The following is a 26,831-nucleotide window of genomic DNA, read 5'->3' as shown; positions in this document are numbered from 1 at the left end:
CATGGCAAAAAATAAAATAAAATAAAAGAAAACAACATACTGAGGATGGAGTATAGCTCTGAAATATATTTATGCTATAAATTTCAAACAAGTAAAATTTTTGTTTATTTTCCTAATATTGCGTTGTGATTTGGCTTTCAAGCGTATTTGATGCATATTTTATTTTATTCAAATATATCATTATATTTAACGTATTACATGGTGGGAGTCTGTATTCCAAATTTCACAAAATAAAATAGTTTTTGAATGCAGAAAGTGTTTATTTCAATATGGTGGTATGTCCTCTTTGCTCGCATAAAAATGAATAAAAAATACTCATTATACTCCCTATAATGTCTAGAATCAATATTGTAAATTTCATAAAATAAAAAAAAACAAACTGTTAAGTAGTTTTTGAATCCACAATAATATTTCTTCAAGAATGTAGTCTACCCCTTCACATACTTCATTACACTTCATATAACGTAAATCAATATTGTAAATTTCATTAAAAAAAAGATCTATCCAGTAGTTTTTAATTCATGCAAACATTTGTTTTAAAGCAGGTGGAGCTTATATATATTATTCCTTAATTGGAATTCATTTTTGAGATGAGCATTATATATATTAATTTATTTTTATTTCGGACTACTAGTCTCATCTTTATTAGTTGTTGTTTTCCATTTTTTTATTGGATTGTTTATTCACAACGTTTCGGCCAACTAATTCCTCTCGCCTTCGTCAGGTGGTAACCGCGACTGATAGGAAGTTCGAATCTCCTAACTGCATTCTCAGCCATCACTGCCATCCGTAGTTGTTGTCGTCTCACCACATTTTGGCCAATTAACCTCTGTTGATAGAGACGTTGAATCTCTACAGTTCCAGATGAACATTGTCTGAAGATAGCGGTTTCAATCCCACCCAAAGCGTGCCAGAGGTTAATTGGCCAAAATTTGGTGAGACAACAACAACTACGGATGGCAGTGATGGCTGAGAATGCAGTTAGGAGATTCGAAGTTCCTATCAGTCGCGGTTACCACCTGACGAAGGCCAGAGGAATAGTTGGCCGAAACGTTGTGAATAAACAAACCAATAAAAGATGAAAAACAACAACTAATAAAGATGAGACTAGTAGTCCGAAATAAAAATAAATTAATGCAGGTGGAGCTTCTGCACACTTTACAGCTCTAAAATAAAATCAAACATTATACTCTCTATCATATCTATTATCTATATTTAAAATTTTATAAAAATTGTCGAATAGTTTTTTGCTATAAAAATACAGACTCACAAATGTTCATCTTTATTATGTAGATGTTAAGAGGGCTCTATACTGGACAAGATCAAAAAGACAAAATATTTTCATTAGATTGGTAGTCTTGTGGGTAGGTTGTCACAATCTGAAATCACACCATGTCCTAATGTCAACAAATTCTCATGGGCAACTACAGAAAACTGGCACTCCTCAAAACACATCACGACTAGCGACAAACTTCTTCAACAACAAAGAAGAAACACAAAACTCAATTTTCGCAACGAAACAAAATACCAAACTTTTTTTTTAATTTTTAGTTTAAATAAATATTAGCAATAAACGCCACATACATTTTTGCTGGTAATCCAGCCTAAAATTAATGACAGGCATTCGTTGTTTAATGACACCCTCGCAGACTGCAGAGCCTGTAGTATGAATGAATGATTCTCCATAAAGACAACGGCTTTCACCACAAATCCTTCTGTTAAGCCCGAAGTTAGAGATAGGATGCACATCATTGTCTATTGGAACGCATAATTTGACTTAGAAATATATGAGAGGATATCATTCAAAGCATCCGAGAAAATAGACCATGGGAAATATTAAACATTTCAGTGGTAAAGAATGTTAAATATAATTCGTTACAAACAGAAAGCGGTGCAATTGGTCAAAGAGCAAGAACAAGCTGCCACATTCTTAACCACCAAACATCCACATCACCTTCATGCATCTTCACTGATGTCAAAACACTCATCATAACTAAATCCAAAATTGTTGTCAGTGTGAAATAAAACCAAATATAATTTCATAGATCAGCTGTGTTGTGTTTTATTCGCTGTCAGTGTGTATATACCGTAGACCAGTAACAAAAGTAGATTTAGAAATTATATAGACTGAAAAGCACATTTGGATGACCGGCTGCAGTGAATATATGTAACACACCAGTTTTGGCACCAGAACCAATTTTATTTTAGCAAGAATCAAGAAGAGAACCAGTACAATCAAGACACAATGAAGAAAACGGGTTCTTAAAAACACAGAAAAAAAAGCAAGAAAGACAATAAAGGAGATAAGTGATGTTCGATATTTTTCCATGTGTGTTTCTGCTCTTGAAAAGAAATATATATATATATATATATATATATATATATATATATATATATATATATATATATATATATATATATATATATATATATATATACACACACACACAACAGAGATGTGTAAAGAGGGGGTGCTAGGGGTGCTCAAGTACCTGTCCCTTTTACTCCTGTTCTAAAAGTGCCTTTTTCAGAGGAAAGTATTAGTGCCCCATGGAGACACGCTATCCCACGCTATCCCATGTGACAAGGAACTTCCTCATGGACAACTACATGATAGTAGTGACGCCCTAAGTAAGTTATCATCAACCGTACGATGTGTCGTCGTCGTCGTCGTCGTCGTCGTCAACAACAACAACAACAACAATAATAGCCTACACGGCAAGTACTATCTTCATTCTTCTTTCTTTAAAAAATTCATTTGTGTTTCAAATTAACCTTTTTCGTGACTAAAATATATTTGCACTTCTTTGTTGTGGTCGCCGTCCTCATTGTCATCAAAATAACTATTAAAAAATTGGTATTTAAACGCCACTATCGTCGAAATTTTCCGGGTACTTTACAAAAATGTTCTACAAACTAGTGCTAGCATTTGTTGATTTTTTTTGTGCAGTTTTACAAAGATTTTAGTAAAAAAAAAAAAAACACAGGTAAAGAAAATTCCGTATGATGTACGTATGTGTGACAGAAAGAAATTCTCATAAAATATAATAGGGCAGATGATAGAGCAGACAATAATTTTTTTTTATTAAAATAACATTAAAACTGTACAAGTAATATTTTCGGCAAAACATTTTGGAGTTATCTGCCCCTCTTCTCCTTGCCCTCTCAGCTCATACTGCTTTCAAGATGCTATCTAATGTTTGAGTGATGCTGATATATCTACAATTTGATTATCTTATGTTAAATATAAACTACGTGATCATTTTATAATCACCAAACAAAAATCTAAATATTGAATCTAATCATCTATAGTATGGCACGGAAGGTGAGAATGAAAAAGGAGCAGGAACGGGACAAACAAGATGCTGCCAAAAGTAGCAGAACTCTTTATGACTGGATGAAGCCTACAGTGGCAGCTTCAACATCAGAGCAAGTGGAGAACTCGGAGGACTGGAAGGAGACTCAGAAGAGTGAAAAGTTAGAAGCTGAATATATGGAAGCAGTCGACAAGCCGAATGAAACGGACAATGTAGATGACCTTGAGCAACAAGTTGCTTCACAGAAACCCAAGATTGGTATGAAAGCAGAAGTGCCGGAAATTGAAGAGCCATTTTCCATGCTTCGTGAATTACAGACTGCCCATGTTGTTATTTATAAGATGCATATTAGTAAGCTTTTCATTAGACTCTGCAGTAATTATGGCCCATGTAAACAAGTAATTTCATAACCCAAAGAATGGAGAAGGACTCTCATTTCAGAAGAAATGGTATGAAAGGAACTTTTGGTTAGAGTATTCACCTCAGAAAGATGCTGTTTTGCTTTAGCTGTCGCCTTTTTTGAATGAAGGAAAGTACAATGGCTAAGCAGCTTAGAAATGAGAGGACATAAGCCGTTGGAGGACAGCTTTAGAGAAGTAAAAGAGCACACTACTTCAGAATCTCACATGATTGGTATGGCTCGATGGAAAGGTTTCCAAAGCCAAGTATTGGGTATTGCTTTAGAAGTAGCTGATCGCAAATTACACGTTGCTAGAGACAGAGTGAAGCAAAGAAACCGAGAAATTGTATGTAGGTTGATTTCCATTACTCTATACCTGGCAAGACAAGGTTTGTCATTTAGGGGCAACAGCGAAAGCCCTACATGTGAAAATCGAGAAAAATTTTCTTGGACATAGATGATATACATGAACAAGGACATGATGGGGCACCAAATATGAATGAAATATACAATGGATTGTAGTCCAGGCCCCAGAGTACAAAACCCAAATGCGTTCTATGTACACTGCCATGCCAATTGCCTAAATCTAGTCTTAATCAAAAGTGTCAAATCAAATATTCACTTTGTAACGTTTTTCAGTTTGGTGGAAAAACTGTATGCACTTGTTGCTAACTCTTAAAAACAACATGATGCATTCAGAGAATAATGTTTCCCGAAGAGCGCTCACTTGAACTTCAGACACAAGCAACAGAGGAAAGCCGTTCCGGCTCTGAAGCAATTTTTAGAATAGATAGTACAAAAAGATCCTCCTAATGCATCAGCAGGGGACGCCTCCATATTGCTGAAAAGTATTCAGAAGAAACTGCCTATGCATCTAATGCACTATAACAGAAAGACTTGATTTACCTGCATCCTACAGAATTATGGATACAGTGCTACAAAGCTTGAAAGAATTAAGAAATGATGAAAAGTTTCAGGAGACTTTCACAAAGGTTAAAGAGAGAGCTGAATCAATGGCTATCGACCTTCTCGCTGTGATTTCTGGACAAGGCAGAATAAGAAAATGGCTGTAAGATACAAGTATAGTGCTACAACTGCTACGGAGGACTAGCAATACCAAACCTTAGATGACTACTAACGCATGAGCGTATTTTATGTGTTTTTAGATACAATATCACAGGAGCTACAAAGAAGATTTAAAGGTGGGGACAACACAACATGGAGTATCCTAAATGCCTTCAATTGCATGGCAGTCCAAGATAATTAGAAAGAACCTGTGAATGAAGAAGCATTCACGTCATTGCAAAAGTTATGCCAGTTTTATGAGCTAGAAAAAGTAGACAAGCTATAGTTGGAATTGAAGATATTCTATTCCTCATTTCCAAGTCTGCCACAAAACACTGCAGCCACACTGCTGAACTTGATTAAGGAAATCAATGCCCAGGGGATTTTTCCACTTATGCTTGAACTCTTTGCTCTAAGAATATGCAAAATATTACAAGCACCTGAAATCTCATTTTTTTTTTGTTTCTAGTATAAAATATCGTAAACAGATGGACGGCAGTGCCATACTGCATTATATTTCAAAGCATATTTATACCACTATATCCGTCACAACGGCAACAGTGGAGAAGACCGTCTTTAAACTCAAACTGGTGAAAACAAAGACAAAGCTGTTCAACCTGTGCATTGAGGAGAGGTCACATGATATCTTGTTGCTAACAATTGTAAAGGATATCAAAATCAACATCACTGAAGTTATGAGCATATTCAAAGAAATGGCACACAGAAGAATTTTCTTATAAATATAAAATAAGATCTGGTTAATAGCATACTGTATTAATCATATGGATTGATTTTATTGCAGTCATAATAAATATTTTTCTTTAAATAAATTCCCTAGTTATACTGATAATCAGTACAATGGACTTTATGTTTATTACTACATTATATCCCCCCCCTTTTTTTTATTTGAGAACCTGCCCTGGAAAAGTTCTCCGCACGTCATTGCCACTGTGGAAATTGATAAAAAAATACAATAATTGTTTCTGAACTTTGTCGTTTACATGAGTTGTCGTAATGTAAGTTGACCGACAAGGACTACAAACAAAAAATAAAAAGCTAAAAATAACATAATATTTAAGATATTTTGCCATAAATGTCGTTTGGAATTATAATTTAATTTAATTATTTAATTAAAAAAAAATGGTATTTACCTGTTTGGTTACATTTTAATTTTTAAATTCATGGGAATGCTTAAATAAATATGCTTTGAAATATAATGCAGTATGGCACTGTCGTCCATTTGTATACAATATTTTCTACTAGAAAAAAATAAGACTTCAGGTGCTTATATTGTAATATTTTGCATATTCTTAGAGCAAATCATCCTATATCTTATTTAGACATAAAATTTTTTACTTTAGTTGATTCCAAAACCTTTAAAAAATATTTAAATTTTATTTTTGTCTTCAGCGAAAATTGCAAAAAGTTGAAGAAATATTATTCTGCTATGATTAATGAAATTCAGGGTTTTATCTTAGTGGAATAAACAGAAGTTGTTCAGAAATAATGAATTTTAATAGATTTTGATTATTTAAAAAAAAAAAAAGAAGTAAATAACTGGATTTTTCTTGGTCTATTGGCGGTCGCTACGTTACACCTAAAAGTTCCAATTTTTAGATTCCCGATTTCAATTAATCGCCCCAACACACACACACGCGCGCACACACACACACACACATTTACATTTGGCTTAGCGTCATGAACAATAAGTTTGAAATAATGAAAGAAAGTAGAAAGGCTATCCACCACTTCTCAAGTATTGTTGAACTTTGACTTTTTGTAGCGCTGGGATTGGTCTCATAAGCCTATTTCTCGTTTCTATTAACCTATTCATGGTGGTAGGCGGAAGGTAGAAATCCATGCATGTCACGTATAGGAAAATGTTACTAAAATACAAAAGCGAATTCAAGAAAAAGAAAAGAATATGTGGCAAGTGTTTAAGTATTTATATCATGCGTTTAGCCCCCCCCCCGACCCTCCCGACCCTCCCATCCCAAACAGTACTATGCGATACAAGGAAAAATCCTTATGCTTTGAAATAAAGGCAGTGATCAGAATTATTTCCAACGCATTCAGTAATTATCGCAAATTTGAGATACAAGAAAAATTTCCGTGACCCTCTCCTGCCAATACATATACCCCCCAAAAAAGACAATACTGACCGACTCTATGTGAAAAGGAATGCAGAGGGAAGAGGACTAATTAATGTAGAAAACTGTGTAGAAAGCACAAAAAAAAATTTGAAAAGTACATAAGTCCGAACATAGAAAGATTGATCACTGCAGCAAGACACCATCAAGAAGAAGAATACAGGAAACGATGAAACCAGAAACAAAAAGACAAGAAAAAGAAAGTGGGAAGAGAAAGCATTACATGGACAATTCCTAAGAATAACAAAAGAGAATCATGAAAACATTTGAACAGAAAAACAGTAATTTGAAATCCTTCAGGAAGGATGTACCCCAAATCTATCGGAAGGCCTTCGATCAAAAGACAGAAGAATCGCTTGAGACTCCTCTACCGAGAAATGCTGAAAGGGTTGGCCAGGCATCTTTTTCTAGAGCACTGTCTTTTCAATTCCTACTTTCTGACCCTTGTGTCACATTATCGTCCCCTTCTTTCTCGGTCCTGGATATGACCTTAAACTATATCCACTGGTGAGGCCCCAGCTTGCGGCCTTTGGGGAGTGTGGAGCCACCCTTTAATTGCCATTGCTCCCAGGTCCACTCTGACCCGGAGTGGTAAACCTGTTAGGGTCCTAACTATGGGTTAAATAGAAACCGACTTGAAAACAAATATATTCTATTAAAAAAAATTTCTTCAAAATCTTTGGATTCGGCATTAAATAACCCGAAAAGGGTTGATTGCCGTAAAACAAAAACAATCAACCAACCAACCTTCTTTCTCTCTTTCTCCTTTTCCTGTCCACTGGAAACGCAAGCATTGACGATCTTCGCTTGAAGATAACTACTAATAGACTTTTTTTTTCACTAGGATATGGCCCAACTTTCTGCTGTCTATACCAAACGGTGTTTGTAACTTTATTGAATATAGCCTTTTGTTGTAGTCGTTAAAATGTTCTGTTGTACCGTTTGCATAACAGTTTTTATTACATAGAACTGATATATGGAAGTGCATCTATAAATCAACTTAGTTATAACAGCATATGTAACGGATGTGCATATGGCAGCTGTAGGCAATTTATTGAGCAGTGTGCAAGGTGAGGTCACGGCAAGGAAGAAGGAAAAAAGATTATAAAAAGAAGAACGTGTGCACAGACCAATGATCACATTCAGGAGGACAGAGATAGACGTGTTACACTGGTGGCCCAAGAACAACGAGAAAAGACGTGTACATGGTAGGACACGGACAGAATACTACATGTTCGACATGCTAGAATCTTGTTAAGCACATTGGGGTGCGAGAGGATTTTTGAACAAGACACAAGGCATTATTCTGGAAAGTACCTGTAGATAAATAGCTGTTGTTTCAACTGAAAATATAAGAATCGAGATTTTTTTTTTTGTCTTTGTTACCTTGCGATGGTGCTTACACATTAGCACATGTGTAACGTTACACATATGCATGAGGTGTTCAATAAGTAATGCCCCTGATTCACTTCTCATAGCATTTTGCCACAGTTATTAGTCTTTCTCTATATAGGAACCACACAGTCTCCCATGGTTTAATCCAGCTCTAAAGACCACTTTTGTAGAACAATTCAGGCTGGTCCTCCAAACACTCTGCGACTTCAGAAATCAAAGTTGCATCATCTGGGAAACGCTTTCTCATTCAAAAACAACTTCATGACTGGGAAGAGGTGAAAGTCAAAGGGTGCAAGGTCAGGAGAGTAGGGGGATAGAGGAGGACATCCTTGCCACACAATCATGCTTCTGATCTGATGACATGCACATTGTGGACCAGAGGGTTGTCTCGCAAGAGAAGAACATCTTTGCTAATTTTGTCCTGCCTCATGATTTTGGTAGCTTCTTTTAATTTTGTCAAAAATGAAACATAATAGGGCCCTATAATTGTTGCATCCTTTACCAGGAAATCTGTCATCACTACCCGGTCCTGGTCTCAGAAAACTGTGACCTTGCCAGCAGAGGGCTACATCCTTGCATTCTTTTAAGGTGGTAAGTCCAAGTGCTTTTTTTTTTTTTTTTTTACACAGGAATCACCATTTATCAAGGGCCGGAGGCCACTCGAGGATAAGGGTTAATGGGTATACATTAGTCAATGTGATTATAGCGTAGTAAACATAAGTAGTGGGAATTTTGTAAATTGGATTACTTACAGGGACGGTTCATCAAGAACTTGTTTACGTTGGACTTAAAGACAATCAGATTGTAGTCAGCTGGAAAGCAGAAAAATGGAAGAGAGTTCCACAGGCATGCAGTTCTAAGAAAGAAGCTTTCTTCATGGAATCTACATTTAGGTTTAAGCACAGATAAAGAGTGTGGGAAATTATTGGTAGTGGTTTTTGCTAGACGAGTGTTTTTCGTGAAAGTTTGGTGATTGGGAACCATGGATTGAAGCTCAGCTGAGCACATGACATTAAAATAACGATAAAGCAGAGACAGGCTCGCAACGTCTCTTCTGTGGGAAAGAGGTTGCAGGGAAGAGAAAAGGGCATTCCCCACTAAGCTACAAAGTCTATTTTGAACTATGTCAAGGCAGGATAAGCTGTTTCTACCAGCTCCTGCCCAGATGTGGCAACAGTACTCCATCATTGGCCGTACCTGGCTTTTATATACGTGGAGAATTGCATCAGGAGTGAGATATCTACTAGAGCGGTAGAAGGATCCCACCATATTGACTAGACTTTGGTCCTGTAAGTCAAAAACCACAATCAGAGCTGTAATTTGCCCATGCAAGATTTCAGCTAGATCAGAAAAATGAAAGTTAAAGGCATTATTTAATGATTGACCCTTATAAATGCCTTTATTCATCTTAGAAAGAAACAAACAGTAGCAGACAAAATGAAAATTTTTTCCCAAGTGAATTAAAAGACAAAACTTCTGAGTAAATTGAAAAGTAAAATGTGTAGAGAAAGCAGGAATTTCATTTTATATGATAACATTTACAAAAGAAATATACTTTGATGTAAACCAAGTAAACTTTCTATTTAAATATGTTGAGTAGTTTTGTAGCTGCAAAATGTTTATGCTGTTATTTGCATCCATCTGTTTTCCAAGCAACATCATATCACTTATCAACAGCGGCTCAATCTAATTAAAAGTTCAACTTCTCCTTAACCTGGCAGAACTGTGGCAAACAGGTAGTATAAGATCTATGCCGTCTGGAACTTTGGTTCCCATCAGGGCTGCACAATACAGATTGGCCTGACATCCAATGGTATTAGAACCACAATCCGGTTAGTGTTTTTTGTTTTTTTGATTTTTGTGAAATTCAAAGGCATCTGCACTAGAATTCGTTCTTGCCCATTTTCTTTGAAAAATCTGTGGCAAGAATTATTGTTCGATCATCTATCACAATGCAGAGTGAAGATAACAATGTTTTGTCGGTGCATGTGAAACTAATATTTCATAAAGATGATGGCTTTCCTCGACAACTCGAAGATACCGTTGATCTTTGTTGACTTCAGTGTTAGGTTAGCCTAAAATATTTTAGGAACATGAACTGTAATAACTCTAAAAGAACTCAAACAAAAGCAAATGACAGCAACATCTCCATGTTCAAAGCTGTACTTGTATCCCAGAATGGGTAAAATTAATGGACAGTTTTGTATCGCTTTTGTGTCCGTTTATGAAGATTACATGAAAATATAATGATACTAAACCTTATGTATAGAATCCTTATTCCCACTTTGATCAGAATTCATTGTATAATTTTGATTCTAGAAAATGTCTAAGGCTCAATTTTAAAGAGTCTTAAGAAAAAAATGAAATTCAAGAAATCTTGCTTAATTGGTCTCAAATTAATATCGATTAAATTTGATGCAAATCTGAAATATTTTAATTCTCAAATGAAAGATTTGTGTCCATATTATACTCCCTAAAAACCTTTTAAAATACCCCCAGAGAAATTGAAATTTGGGAAATATTTATTAATTGTTGTCTAATAGCTGCTGTTAAAATTTTGCAGAAATCTGAATTTTCATGAAGTGCTTCCACATGCTTTTCCTATTTTGCTTAAAACCAAACATAACTCACGTTACCACCTTTTACAACTAAACATAACTCACGTTACCACCTTTTACAACTAAACATAATTCACGTTATCACCATTTACAACTAAACATAACTCACGTTACCATCCTTTACAACTAAATATAATTCACGTTACCACCTTTTACAACTAAACATAATTCACGTTATCACCATTTACAACTAAGCATAACTCATGTTACCACCATTTACAACTAAGCATAACTCCCGTTACCACCTTTTACAACTAAATATAATTCACGTTACCACATTTTACAACTAAATATAATTCACGTTACCACGTTTTACAACTAAATATAATTCACGTTACCACCTTTTACAACTAAACATAACTCACGTTACCACCTTTTACAACTAAACATAATTCACGTTACCACCTTTTACAACTAAATATAATTCACGTTACCACCATTTACAGCTAAGCATAACTCCCGTTACCACCCTTTACAACTAAATATAATTCACGTTACCACCTTTTACAACTAAACATAATTCACGTTACCACCTTTTACAACTAAACATAACTCATGTTACCACCTTTTACAACTAAACATAACTCACATTACCACCTTTTACAACTAAACATAATTCACGTTATAACCTCTTACAATTAAAACTAACTCATGTTACTACCTCTTACAATTAAAAATAACTCATGTTACCACCTCTTGCAATTAAACGTAACTCACGTTATAACTTCTTGCAACTAGCAGGTGTGTTCCAAAATTCATAATGATTGCTTAATTAGTTTAGTAGTGAATCCCGTACATACAAATACATAAACATATACACCTAACGTGATATAGATAGATATAGATATTCATGCTTATAAGTTAGTTTTATTATTGTGCACGTGTGCATATACCATTAAAAATGATGACTGTTCTTTTAATTGCATATACCATTAAAAATGATGACTGTTCTTTTAATTGCTTCCCAATTTATCCATAACTTTTAATAATCAAATTCACTTGAAATAAAAAAAAAAACATCAAGTTAGCTACTGCTGATTTTGTTAGCTGGTTGTTGTTAAGTCAGATTTATGCATAGAACACATGAAGATCATTCCTCAGGATTGCTTTGTCTGCATGAAGTTCTACTTGTAAATCGCAGCTATTCATTAACTTGTAAGGTTGCAAATTTTTACCGCGATACTGTGAGTGTCATACGAAATCAAGGAAGATTTGACCAAGAAAGCACAAAGAAATGGTGCAGAAGCGACTTTGCTACTTTCACTCCATTGATTTGAGGTTCTGCATCTGGCATGTCTTTGTTTGTCACATGTAGGGCAAAAGCAACCAGAGGACGGCGGAACCTGATGTTGATTCCTAATGGACTTTTCACAAGATTAACCGTGCAGCTCTAACACTATCATTTTGCCATTGCTTGTACTACAATGAGGAAGGGAAGGGATTTTTTGGGAGTGGGGGATGGGTGCTGCAATCAGAAAAAAAAAACTGTTGTCATCTTCTTTACAAACAATACTAATACTTTAAGTTAGCTGCTACTGATTGTTTTTTATCTTTTATTTATGTTCCTCTCGCAGTGAGAAGATTAATTACATTAATTAATTACAAGGTCGGAAAAGTTGGATTTGAAAAGCCGTAGACAAAGAGCACTCTGGTCAAAGAAAATAAACTGCCTGGATGTTTCAGGAAATTAGCGATAAACTAAGCCCTTCTCAAAAACGTAATATGTGGGAATGTAGGCCCCCTAGAACTGCACAAGACCATTCCTTAAAAATCTGATTTGGGTAGGAACTGATTGCTTTTTGAGTTATTGAGAAAGTTGTCATTTATGCCATTACTATATGCAAAAAAACAGAAGATCACCAAGGATTAAAAGAGTATAATTCAGTACTGAAATGGATTTGGTCATTCCTTCACCAACGTATCTTTTTCTTGTCCAAGTGAATTGTTGTCTTTACACTGAGACGAGTGTATGGTACATCTCACCACTAAATGAAGGACAAATTGGTTAAATACCGATTATGATGTTACTGAACAACAAAAAAAGAAAGCTTTTACTGATTATGTTCAAGTTTATTGATGCCCGTTTTTAAGGTCAATACAAAAAAACGAATGACTAATGCACGTGGCGCTTTGCTCTGTTTTTATAGGCTGTTATTTGTGGAGGAAGTAACATTTGCTGCTTTCCATTGTTTGTGTTCACTTCGACAATGTAGTTTTTTCATTGACAATTTCTCTTCTCTACTTTTATGGGTATTTTCAGAACATTACAACCGGATGTTTTCACTGGCCTCAACTTTTCCTGTTCACAAAAACATCTGAGAAGTGTTTTGTTTTTATTCTTGACCATAACTTGCTTTATTCCATTGTTTTTTTGCTTTGTGGGAGGAGTAACACTTTATATACGTTTTTTTTTCTTCTTTCTATGTATGTTGGTGCTTATTTATTTTTTTTTACACATGTATAGTTTGCGTGTTAATATCCACACACACACACACACACACACACACACACACACACACACACACACACACACACACACACACACACACACACAAAATACACATATGCACTTTCCCATGTGTGTAAAACTGGTATTGCTATGACAGCTCTTTGGAAGGTTTTCTTTAAGCCTAGCCCTAACACAACACAATATACACAACACATACAATACACATACACCCAACACACACAATACACATACACCCAACACAGACAATACACATGCACCTAACACACACAAAAATACACACAAAAGCAAACAATACACACAAAAAACACAAACAACACACACACAACACAAACAATACACATGCACAACACACACACAAACACACACACAAAACAAACAATACTCTCATGCACAACACACACATAAATACACATACATTTTCCCATGTGTGCAAAACTACTATTACTAACACAAAGAGGAAAAGATTTTCCGTCTCCCTTTCATTTGCCTAACATCAGTTGTAATTTTGATGACAAACCTCTTTGCAAGGGTTTGGAGTGCATTACTGCAGGAATGCTTCCCTACTGATTACAACTTGGCCGTCTTCAATTCCAGTGCCTTGTTCCATTCAATGAATAATGAAACACAGTTCACACTGTTGATCAATGTTAGTACTTCCATAGTGTTCCTCATCTCTCGACTGATAACCATTCCTTCTCATTAACACTCATCCTCGACTGGCTATTGGCATTGTTAAGTGATCACTTACTAGTTAAAAAAAAGGAGGCATAGTATCTGTTCTGATACTGCACTTCATCTTTTCTGTCCTTGGCCAATGAAGTAGAAATCCTTCTAAATCAAGACAATTTTGATTTTTGTTCTAACCAAAAGTGCTCCATTTTAGGAAACTAGGTTTTTCCTCTACAGTAAAAACCGATTATTTGTCTGTCAAATTCAGTGGGAAGGCAAGTAAATAGGTACTGCTTGCATAACTCAGGCTTGAGAGTCTTGTCTACTGTTTAAGCCATTGCTGAAGAATACAGAGTAGAACATTAGATTCGTTACCCTAAAGAAAACAATACTACAGATTTATTTTAAAGCTTTCAATGAAAAAAAATCGATTCTGGTAACTTCATTATGCAGTAGAGTTGACATCTATTCAATGTAGCCACCTTTAGCCTCAACCACTGCCTCGATACGTGTCTGGAACTGGGACCATGTCTTTTCTACAAGTACCGGCAGGAGCTCTGTGAACACTTGGCAGATGGTGGCGATCAGGTCTGCTTTGGGGGTGTGGGAGGTCATGTTGGTGATGTTCTCGATGTATGACCAAATGAAGTATTCCAGCGGGTTCAGGTTAGAGGAGGAGTGAGGTCAGTGAGAGAAGAGTACAAAGTCGTAGCACTCCTTCTGAAGCCAAATCTTGATTTCTTTGGACTTGTGGTTTGGTGCCGAGTCCTGCTGTCACATCAACTGTTTGCACCAATGGATCACCACATGCTTCATCACATCCAGGTACATGCTGGTGTTGATTTTCAAGCCGACTTCAAAGATGTAAAGTGGCATTATGTGGCCCTCACTTTAAACCACAGCAAAGACCATAATCGTGGCTAGAAACTTCATTGAGCTGTGCCCTCAAGCACTGAACCATCCGGATTTGCATTTTGTGCTGGCAATGGTCCTGTTGTCATAACTTGGATAAGTAGAGAGCATGAGTTGTACAGCGGCTCATCTCCGATCTCGCTTATTGAACATTGTGTCACTTTCAGACATGATAGAAGAGTCCTATTGCTTTTGGGATTTGTACACAACTGGCCAACTAATAGATGATCTGCAACAAAAAAAGAAAACCAGTTTTCATCAAACGGAAATGGAATCATGTTGTTTTTTCTAGGGTGACAATTTTATCGTTCCACCGTGTATTTAAACCATTGCTGAAGAATACATGGTTTTATAGCTTCTTAAAAGGTATCAGTAAAATTGATGTTTCAACAAAACTCTAACCTGGCATGCTGGACTCACAGTCCTTCCAGGTACAGGTTAAATATTACCGTAGATTAGATTTTTTAAACTACACTGCATAACTAATTTAGTGCAAGCAAAACGCTGAAATAACATTTACAGCCAGATTAGTCTCTGTCACATATTCTGTCCTTGAGCAGTCATCATTTACCAAGTAAAGAAAGTGGGTCGTATACTGCATAGTCGATAATCCATTTAAAAACAAATGTGTGTGTGTGAAGGACACCTGGTGATTTCAGACTTTCATTGTCATGAGGGGTGTGGGAGGGAGGTAAATATCTACTGTTGGATGCTTAAATATTTGTAATAGAAACACTACACCTTTATGAATACTACTATTAATCGTAAAAATGCCCTGCCAAAAAATGTACACCAAAAATCTTGCAACATCAGGTTCTCCTTGCTAGTCAGTTAATTCGTTTTATTGTTATTTTTCTGCTAAAGTAATAGCTTTCTTCTGATTTAAATCTGTTTATTATTTAATTAATTGGAATTCATGATTGAGATGAGTAATTTGCATTATTTATTCATTTATTTATTATGGACTTATTATCGTGAAACAACAACTGTACCTATTTACTATGCCTCCCCACGGGACAGAGTTAGACACCAGGGTCGTTTTTTAACGTGGAGAAAAGGTACAAAAATAAAAATTATCTCAGTCGTGAAGGATTTCTCCTCTACCGAAAGAGAACAAGAAATAAAAGTGCAGCATCTGAAGAACAGATGGTATTTATTTGCTCCCCCACTGAGCAAATTAGGCACAAGGCCGTTTTTAATGTGAGGTAAAAACCAGCTCCCCTAGAAGGGGTCACTCTGGTTACCAAAAATAATAATTGTCCCAGTATAGAGGGCTTCCCCTCCATTGACTGGTACAAACCATCTCAAGTGCAGCATCTGAAGAACAGATACTACACTTTGATCTTGTCTCGAAGGCCAAGAAATAAATAGTTCTCGGTTAATTAACTGTGTCAAACTGTGTCGGATATATACTCGAGAGTCAAAACAATGAAAAGAATATTCTGTTGTCATAGCCCTAATAATCACTCAAGAAAAAAAGACCTCATAATATCAAGAAGCTTATCACCAATTCCATAATTCACAAACAACAACTGTAAATGGGGATAATATTCCGTAATAAATAAATGAATAAATAAATCAGTTCGGTTCTAAATATTTTTTTTTATTCAAGTTCCGCAACTTAAGAAGTGGTGAACGTTTTACTTTTTTTTTTCTTTTTTTTCAGTTTTATGTAAAAGAATCGTCATCACGCCCTAAACTGAGGCGACACTGTAACCAAATCACCAGTTGTCACAAATCAAACAGGGACTGACCGAAACATATTTGTTGCCACAACGGGCACCGCAAGCAGATTCCTGAAATGCACAATAGATTGCATTTTGATTGCTCTCTGCCATTTGAATGGGTAACGAAAAGCCCCTGCGAATTTCTAGTTTGTTTCTTTCCCGTCTTAGTCAGGACAGTGCACGCATGCTAATTGAAGCTTTTTTTTTTTTCTTGGCCATGTGTTATTCGTCGATTTATCAGTTAGGCACACTATTTTCTCTTTACATTTAGTTAAATCGTAAAATAAACCACTATGTTTTAAATTTATTTTAATTTTTTGGTGCTGTAGGACCTGTTTCTTGTATATAAGGCAAAGTAAGTTTTCCCTTGTACTGCTGATGGGTATAGCTTTTAAACCAAAAACTATGTATAAAAATCTGCTTTGTAATGCTTTATGCCACTTATTGTTTTAAGACCCATATATATATATATATATATATATATATATATATAAAGCTGAACGTCTGTGCGTGTGTCTGGTCACGATTAGGCTCCTATATGGTTGACTATTATAGAAAACTGATCACATATAATGATAGAAGATGTATCGAGACACAGGAATGGGTATGATTGATCTTGCATAATGATGATTCATTAAAATTGTGGGGTCTGCGTACGCGCCTGGTCCACAAAGTATGGAAATAAAAAATTTAAAAATTAAAAATAAAAAAAAGTTTACAAGTGTTTTTGATATAGATGTACATAATAATACTTTGATAAGTATGTTTTAACTTAAATAGGGATGGTATAATAAAATTGTGGGGTCTGCGTTCGCGCCTGGCCTCCATAGAATGGAAATAGGCACAAACTTTAATAAAGACTTTTCATATCTATCTGCGTAAGTATACTTTGATAATTATGTTTCAGTTTGAAGAAATATGGTATAATAAAATTATGGGGTGTTTGTTCGTGCCTGACCTCCATAGAATGGAAATATATCACAAAGTTTAACAAGGTTTTTTAATATAGATCCACAGAATATTGTGATAAGTGTTTCAGTGTGAACAGGTATGGTATAATAAATTATGGGGTTTATCTATTTTATTTTTACTTTCATCATATTTTGCTTTGGTTTTGATACCCCCAAATTCGGAGCTATCTCTTTACAACGATTCCTTTACATAACCTATCATACTTTCATAAATCAGAGTCCATTTTCTGTAGGCTGTTTTTGAACCCAGTCAATGACGGGTACTTTTGCTAGTATATATATATATATATATATATATATATATATATATATATATATATATATATATATATATATATAGCAATTACTTCGTGTTTACAGACGTTAACGCTCACAATACTCCCCACAACCTCATCATAGTTTTCTGGTTAATCGTCAGCGTCCCTGGACCCGAAGATGCCTTTTCAGACGAGCATTTGACCTGCACAGTCTGCCACACATATGGCAGACAAAGTTGTGTATTGAAACTTGTTTCACTTCTGCCTCCATTTTTTTATTTATTTATTTATTTTTTTTTTTTTGCTTCCTCTGCTCATGGTATGTGTTTTTTATGGTTAATGTAAGCCGCTTTTGAGAGGAGCACACGATTACAAGCCTCACATTATCAGCTGTTCAATTTAAGGGGCAAAACACACACACACACACACACACATAAAAGAAATTAACTTTGAAAACCCACTTTTAGATGGAAATAAAAAGTTTTCTTTTTTTTTCTCTTTCTAATTAATTTCGGATTTAAAATTCGTCACGGTTTACTGCCAAGGGGGGGGGGGAGGAACAACAACTTAAGAACTCTTTCTATGACGAGGGATTTTAAATCCGAAATTAATTAAAAAAACAAAACAAAAAAAAAATTATTTTTATTTCTATCTAAAAGCGTGTTTTAATCTCTGTTTAATCTATATTTTTCATTTTCGAAATGCTTCTGCTGGCCGACACTTTTTAACTTCATATATATATATATATATATATATATATATATATATATATATATATATATATATATATATATATATAGAGAGAGAGAGAGAGAGAGAGGGGGAGGGAGAGATAGAGAGAGATAGAGAATAAATGACAAAAAGTTATACTCATATTCCAAAAATTCATGATGTTGACCATCTTATAATTTATTCCTTTAATTCAGTTGACTTGTACGATTCTTGACGGTATCTGTTTTTGGAATATAACTTTTTGTCATTTATTCTCTATATTGCTCTGTAATTACATTGAGCTTCTTAAATAAGGATTGATATATAATAAGAAAATATATTTCTACAGAAATATATATATATATATATATATATATATATATATATATATATATATATATTTAAAATAAATTGATTTTGTGTTCATTGCAATCAGCTGCTTTCTCCTTGAATACATGGCATGAGAGTAGGAATGACTAATCCTCCCACTATACTAAGTCCTCATTCTTCAACCTATTATACCATAGAAAAGTACTTAATAAATAAGATTAGAATAAAATTTTAGAATCACACCGTGTATTAGATGACTCCATAATAATTTTCTGATTAAACTTTATACAAAAATCCCCAAATGCATCCCGAGGACGTCCTTAAAATATAAATAATAAAACGGACACTACATTTCTTTGTTTTAAATTAAACTTAATAATCAGTATGTATTATTCCTTTTACTTTCTTTAGTTTTGTAAATGTAGTGCTATTAGACTAATAAGACTAAAACGGTATTTTCCACATAAGGTTAGAGTAAGTAGAAAAGTAGAAAATTCTATTAGAAAGTAAAAACTAGAGTTGGGGCTACTTCTCAGGATATGACGTCACTGGCAAGAAGCTCGAAGTGGGACGTGACGGAGAAGAGAGAAATAGTCTTTCTCATTTTGGCAGGTGAGTTGACTGGACTTAGACATTCAAAGATGTCTTTGTTCGCTCCTCCCACAAACGAGCGAGGGTAAGGTGTGGGGCTTATATGTAATGTACAAAATAGTGTTGGGATGATTAATTGGAATTAGAATCGGAATCGGATCAAAAAAAGAAAAAGAAAAGACAACCAGTATCCCCCCCCATCTCCTTTTAATTACATGACGTTATTTTCAGAAAACCTTTCGACTGTCTCAGATTTGGGTCTTCTGTATAATCAATGTTTACAAACTTTCGTTTGTTGTAATTTTGTGAAGGGCAGAATCCCTCGATTTTGGGGGCTAATTAAGCTATTTTTTGTACAAACAAGGTGTTTATTTTATTTTATTTTTTTTACATAGGCGTCACCACTTATCAAGGCCGATAGGGCACTCAAGGATAAGGGTTAAAGAGTGTAGAGTAGTCAAAAGAACAATATAGTAATCGATAGTAATGGAAGTTCGGTAAATTTGTTAACTTAAGTGGAACGGCTCATCAGAAACTTGCTCACGTTGGACTTGAAGACAACCATATTATAGACAGCTGGAAAGCAGGAAAACGGAAGACAATTCCACAGGCGTGCAGTTCTAAGAAAGAAACTTTGATCATGGAATCTATGTTTAGATTTAGGTACAGATAAAGAGTGGGGAAAATTATTGATAATGTTTTCAGCTAGTCTAGTGTTTCTTGTGAAAGTTTGGCGAGGAGGGACCATAGATTGAAGCTCAGTTGAACACTTTCCATGAAAATAACGATAAAGCAGAGACAAACTCGCAACATCTCTTCTGTGAGATAGAGGTTGCAGCGAAGAGAAAAGGACATCTCCCACCAGGCCACGAAGTCTATTTTGAACCCTATCAAGGCAGGACAAGTCTTTTCTAGTAGCTCCTGCCCATATGTGGCAACAGTATTCCATCCTTGGACGTATCTGGCTCTTATATAGATAGAGAATTGCATCAGCAGTGAGATATCTACTGGATCGATAGAAGGATCCCACCATTTTTCCAGCGGCCTTGGCAACAGATTTGATGTACATATTCCATTTAAGATCAGGAGTAAAGGTCAAGCCCAGAAGCCTGTCAAAACTTGAGGCCTCCCCAAGACGAGAGCCATTCATTTTAATTGATGCCAGATGGGGATCAGAACGTTGATGATGTAAAGATAGAAGTTTGGTTTTAGATGCATTAAAAGTAACCAGCCACTCATTTCCCCATTGTACAACGTGATCAAGATCAGAGGAGAGAGAATCGGAGAGAACTTGGTCGTTTACTGTCTTAGATGTGCTATTATAGATGGTAGTGTCGTCAGCAAAAATGTCTACGAATGATGTAAGGATGTGATTTGGAAGATCATTAATGTAGATCAGGAAAAGAGTTGGGCCCAGGATGGACCCCTGAGGGACTCCAGCATTTATACTGTGAGCTTCTGATTTTTGCCCATCAACTACTACTCTTATCAGAGAGAAATGATTTAATAATTGAGAAGACATTTCCAGCTATACCATAGCTGGAGATCTCGTGAAGTAAACCTTTATGCCATACCCTATCAAAGGCCTTTGATATGTCAAGAGCAATTTCCCTGGAAAGGTTGCCTCTGTCGAGAGATTCGCTAATCCTATGAGATATAACTGTAAGCACATCTGCTGTAGATCTAGCATAACGGAAACCATATTGTGTGTCACTAAGAAGGTTATTTTTGCTGAGATGGTTGATTACTTCTCTATTTAACACAGATTCCAGCAACTTACTCATGACGCACAGGAGACTTATTGGCCTGTACTGAGAGGGGGATGAACGATCACCTGAATTCTTAAATACAGGGCATACTGATGAGATTTTCCAGGGTGATGGGAAGCAATTTTCCTTAAGACAATGTTTAAACAGTTTTGTAAGTATGGGTGCTAGTTCTGGTTGAAGTTTTTTGAGTACTATAATTGGAATGCCGTTAGGGCCGGTTACTTTACTGGAATCAAGGTTTTTGATTAGCTTGGCAACATCACATACAGATATTTGTATATCACATAGTGTGTTTTCTGATACAGGAGGAAATATTGGGGGTTGGCGGCCTTGGTCGCAAAGGGTAGAATTGGTAGAATTGGTGTTTTATTTATTATTATTTAATTCAATATCTTAGGACTTTACTTTACTGATTATCTTTGAAATATACCCAGAAAACTAATATTTATTTTTCAAAGGATTTTTATAATGAATTTATTTAACTTTCAAAATTTAGCTGAATTGGTTACCTCGCCGTAAAAACATTTTTCATTAACTTTTTTTCACATGTACAAATATTTTTTTCTTTTGAGAAATTAACTTTAGTCTTTAATCTTTCAAATTAACTTTAGTCTTTAATCTTTCAAATTAACTTTAGTCTTTAATCTTTCAAATTAACTTTAGTCTTTAATCTTTCAAATACAATCAAGAAGTAGTCGGAAACCCACAAAAAAAATTATGATAAATCGGCTTTAAAAACTATGTCCTCCTATCTTTAATTCAGCCATTTTTGCCCGTACCTAGATAGTAATGAGGCTATCACATGTACAAAAAATAAAATGTTTGTGAAAAAAAAAAAAAAAAAACTGCGATCATTCTGATAAAGTCAAAAGAATCTAATTTTAAAATATATAGTTTCCTAGTACTTCCAGACTTCTGTACGCTACATATAAAGTCACTTTCTGTTGAAAACATTACAACTGGACCTTTTTCCAGCAAATTACAATGTAGCCGTCTTCAAATCCCAATCTTAACGAACACCTACCACAAACCGCCTCCATAAGTAACCAAACTATGTTCATTCAATTTATCATTTTCAATCCGCTCATGATATCCGTCATCGTTAAATAATCTCATTAACCATTATCTCCGAGTGGCGTTTGGCCTTGATAAGTGGTGACTCATCATTAAAAAAGGCGTTGAAATAAAAAAAAACTGTCTAATCCGGCTCTTCTGAAATTGAAATCTAACCCCAGCTTGACGCATACATTTCCGTATTGTTAAACAATAGCACATCCGTTTCAGATCAATGCCAGGTTTTATAAATTTTGAATCCGCCTGACGATTATTGGTTAAAAATCTAAGTGGAAACATAGCACGTGTTTTGGGATATTTATCAAAGCTTTCGAATTTGCTCAGAATGTTATAGTCAAGATCGTCTGCTCTTTTTGATTTTCACAGATGGAATGGCAATGACTTCTGCTTAATGATAATCTTCCTCAGATAAAAGACACCCCCCATCCTCACGTTTTATAAACGTTTTCTTGTTTTTATCACCATTACATTGTTAAATCATCAACTGTAATAAACATTGTCTATTTGTAGGGCCAACATATGCTACCCAAAATGAGGGGTAGAAGTCAAACATGCTTTGAGCCGGTGGGTTGTTTTTTCATCTTATTCCTAAAATCATATTATTGAATTAGCACTTGCTAACTGGAGATCCATTCATGTTTTTAGTCATCTTTTCAGTAGCCAAATCAACTACATATTTATTAATTGTTAGTGCTTTTCAAACATGTACTATTACCAAAATACACCGCATGTTGCACTACAAACTGGTAACGCCGACATTTGATAAACACACCGCATACACATACACTGATTAAACAACGCAAGTATATATACACACACTGTTTAAAATGCCTATGGAACTTTAGGCATATTTATACTGACAGAAGGCAGACTTATATGTACACACACTGATTTTTTTTTATGGTAAAAAATGGTACAAGCTATTGAAAATCAAACCGGCAGAATCCCAGTAATTGTTGAATATGGCTAGTTCTCTATCAGTCTGAAATGTGGTGCCGATCATTTGAGAAGGGATTACTGTATTGCTAATCACTCGAGACGCCCCTGCCGAGGAATGCAGACGGGGCTGATGAGGCAATTTTTGTTTGGCCAGAGTGCTCTGTAAGACATTGGTTTCAAATTCCACTTTCCAACCTTGTGTCACATCTCCCATCTGTGGGAGGAAGGTAAATAAATAGAAACTTACAGGTTAGAGCAACATGTTAACTCTCTCCTTTACTAGATAATGTTATCCTTAAAAAATAAAATAATAAAATAAAAACTTGAAATTATCTACCTTATTTAAATGACAGCCATGTTGCTACTGCTGGTCATCTTGTTTGGCCCACGTTTGAACTTGTTATAGCGTATTGTTTTTAATGTTTAATGTTACTTTTCTGGTACTAATGCATGGTTCAAGTAAAAAAAACAAAAAAACAAGTTATTCAGGAGTAATGAAACACTACCGAAACTCATTTTACTATAAGTTATATTACCTATAGTAAGATATTACCAACCGTATTAATTCTACACTTGGGATCACTCTTAATGTCATACTATTGTTGAACAAAAGTTTTAGATTTCAACAGTAGGTTGTTTGCGGTGTGAACACGGACCAGTGATATCTTTATACATGGAAATCGCTCCAGACAAGGCATGCACCCATTTGATGTAAGAAGCTATAAATAATATTAGGTTGGTGCAAAAATAATGTCGGCTTTTTGATGTTCAACTTCGAATCAAAAAACGACATTTATTAAGTGTTAGAAAGATAGATACCGATCCAAAAAAATGCAATTCTTCCCCCTTTGCCAGAAACGTTGCTTATGGAATGTGAGGTATAATGATTAAAATAAGGGCACTAAGAATTATGCGGCTGCCGAAAGTAAACCCAGGGTTCACTTTCTACTCTTTTTTCTTATGTTGAAGCTGCAATAGTGTTTACTGATGAACAGTGAATATTGAAGTGAAAGTCTACTGAATAATATATGGACCAAACAATACATTAATAATTCAATTTAACTGTGAAAATGATAAACAATAATCTAATACATAAACGGCTATATGTCTGTCTGTCTGTCTCCATATTTTCAAACTCTATCTCCTCCGAAACTAAAAGTCACAGAGCGGCACTAGGGGCCTCAAATGATTGGATTTTTTACAGACCATTCTTTTGGGCCTTTAATCGGCTAAAATGGTTTTTAAGGGGTCCAAAAATGGGTCAAAATTGAAAAAAATCGTTATACATTTTGTACATTCATCTTAGTTTATTTTTATTTTTAATTTTTAATCGGTTTATATGAGTGGCATATTGGTACAGTAGTAACGTCACCAGCTTTGAATACTGCAATTTTGATTTTGATTTCGATTCTAGTTGATGGCATCCAAATATTTTTTTTTTTACTTTTGAAATCACGATTCTATAATAATAGTAACCCCTTACATCAAAGTGGCACTATGCCTTCTTTGGAGGTGAAATTGCAATAGAAAAAAAATATATATTCGAAATCTGGACAAATTAAAATATCATATTTAAGCGTATTTTACGTCTATGCAAAGCCCCCCCCCCATCCCTAGTAATTTGATAAAATAAAACAAGCAGACAGCATATATAAGCGACGAACCGGTAATACCTGGTGTGGTATTTAGCCCTGGTTATGCTATGCTGGCTTCTTCTGAAGGAGGAAGTTTACAGGGAATATTAATGTGACGACCTTCTTCAGGTGCATCTTGTCAGACTCAGGAATCCTTTATTTAATCCACGATGCACTCATTTCATCAGCCATGACCAAGTAGATGTCTTAAGCAATTTGCAGTTTTATTCTCAGTATCACCTGCATTAAGAATTGAACCCTTAACCTCCAGAAGATTTTAATTTTATTGATAGCTTTAATTCAAATGCTCAGCTGAGCTTCAATCTCTGGTCCCCCTTCGCCAAACTTTCACGAAAAACACTCATCTAGCCAAAACCACTGTCAATAATTTCCCACACTCTTTATCTGTGCCTAAACCTAAATGTAGATTCCATGAACAGAGCTTCTTTCTTAGAACTGCACACCTGTGGAACTCTCTTCCGATTGCCTGCTTTCCAGCTGACTATAATCTGATTGTATTGAAGTCCAATGTAAACAAGTTCTTGATGAACTGTCTCCCTAAGTAATCCAATTTACAAAATTGCCACTACTTATGTTTACTATGCTATAATCACGTTGACTAGTGTATACCCATCAACCCTTATCCTCCGGGCCTTGGTAAAAAAATACATATTTATCTTTTTATCATTAGCGCCATAAGACAAACAAAAACAGAACAAAGCAATCGTTTTTGGCATATGAAAATACACACTAATTTTTTTCCGATCCCGATACTGATTCCGATACACCAAAACGTTTCGGTTCCTGATTGATTCCAATTAATCGTCCCAATACTAGTCAAAAAAAAAAAAATAAATAAATAAATAAATAAAATAAAACGCACTTCTGTATGACAACTACATATTAGCATCAGAGACGAGTTATCGACCCCTGTTCTTAAAAAAGAGAACTGACATCTAGCGGCCATTATATGAACCTCAAATATAAACAAGTGTTTACGATAACACAAAAATATATAATAACGAAATAAATAACTAAAATATATGAAAATCGAAACATTTATTGTATAAAATATCAAAATATAATTTTAATGTATTAATATAATTTTTTTTTTCAATGAGTGATTCATAACTGAAAATAAAATATAAAATATGATAAAAACATGAAACATTTGTAGATTGTTTTTAGAATTTTTTTTACGGTAAGGTTGTATAAAAATGTAGCAAAATATAATTTAAAAACATGAAACATTTATAGAGGTTTAAGAATATTTTCTTTTATTTGTACAGAAAGATTGTATAATAATATATAAAAATATAATTTTGCTTTGCACTAACTTTTAGAAAGGGAAAAGTTATCGACCTCTGAGAAGCGACATCTGTCGGCGGTTCTTGAAACTAAAATACAAACATTTGCCTCATGTAACTCTCATGCAGAAGTGCCCCAAAAAACTACCGGGCAACGCTGGATAGATACAGCAAGTATTATGATAAAAACAGTCAGTTATAAAATCTAATGAGAGGCAATACCTTGCAAAGCTTTTTATCTTTTTTTTTTCCATTACTTAAACGATTATATGCGATCATTAACGTCTAAGTTTTATACAGCGATTTGTTTCTTTTATTTTAAGGTCATGAAAAACGTGGGTAGATTGATGAAAGATTCAATGAAATAATCTTCGACCAGTTTTCCACTGATCGATATCTCACTACGAATTGATTAAATTGATTTAATTCATTGTTAACTGTGCACTCGCGTCTCTGAAAGACTTTGTCTCTCGATCGATAAGCTCGGCAGTCGTCACACTTCAGCTTGAAAGTGCATTCTCGCTG

At 35.0% G+C, this 26,831-nt stretch overlaps 1 protein-coding gene across 3 annotated transcripts in view; it reads right to left on the bottom strand.

The window, feature by feature from the left end:
- The window catches only part of LOC145269279 (tumor protein 63-like), a 524,598-nt gene that overhangs the window by 285,942 nt on the left and 211,825 nt on the right, over window positions 1-26,831 (bottom strand). The window lies entirely within an intron of this gene.

The sequence above is a fragment of the Euprymna scolopes genome, chromosome 4, assembly GCF_053919585.1.
Source record: "Euprymna scolopes isolate OS-2025 chromosome 4, ASM5391958v1, whole genome shotgun sequence".
Taxonomy (NCBI): Eukaryota; Metazoa; Mollusca; class Cephalopoda; order Sepiida; family Sepiolidae; genus Euprymna; species Euprymna scolopes.
Note: the sequence above shows the minus strand (reverse complement) of the source record. Positions and strands in the feature narration are given on the sequence as shown.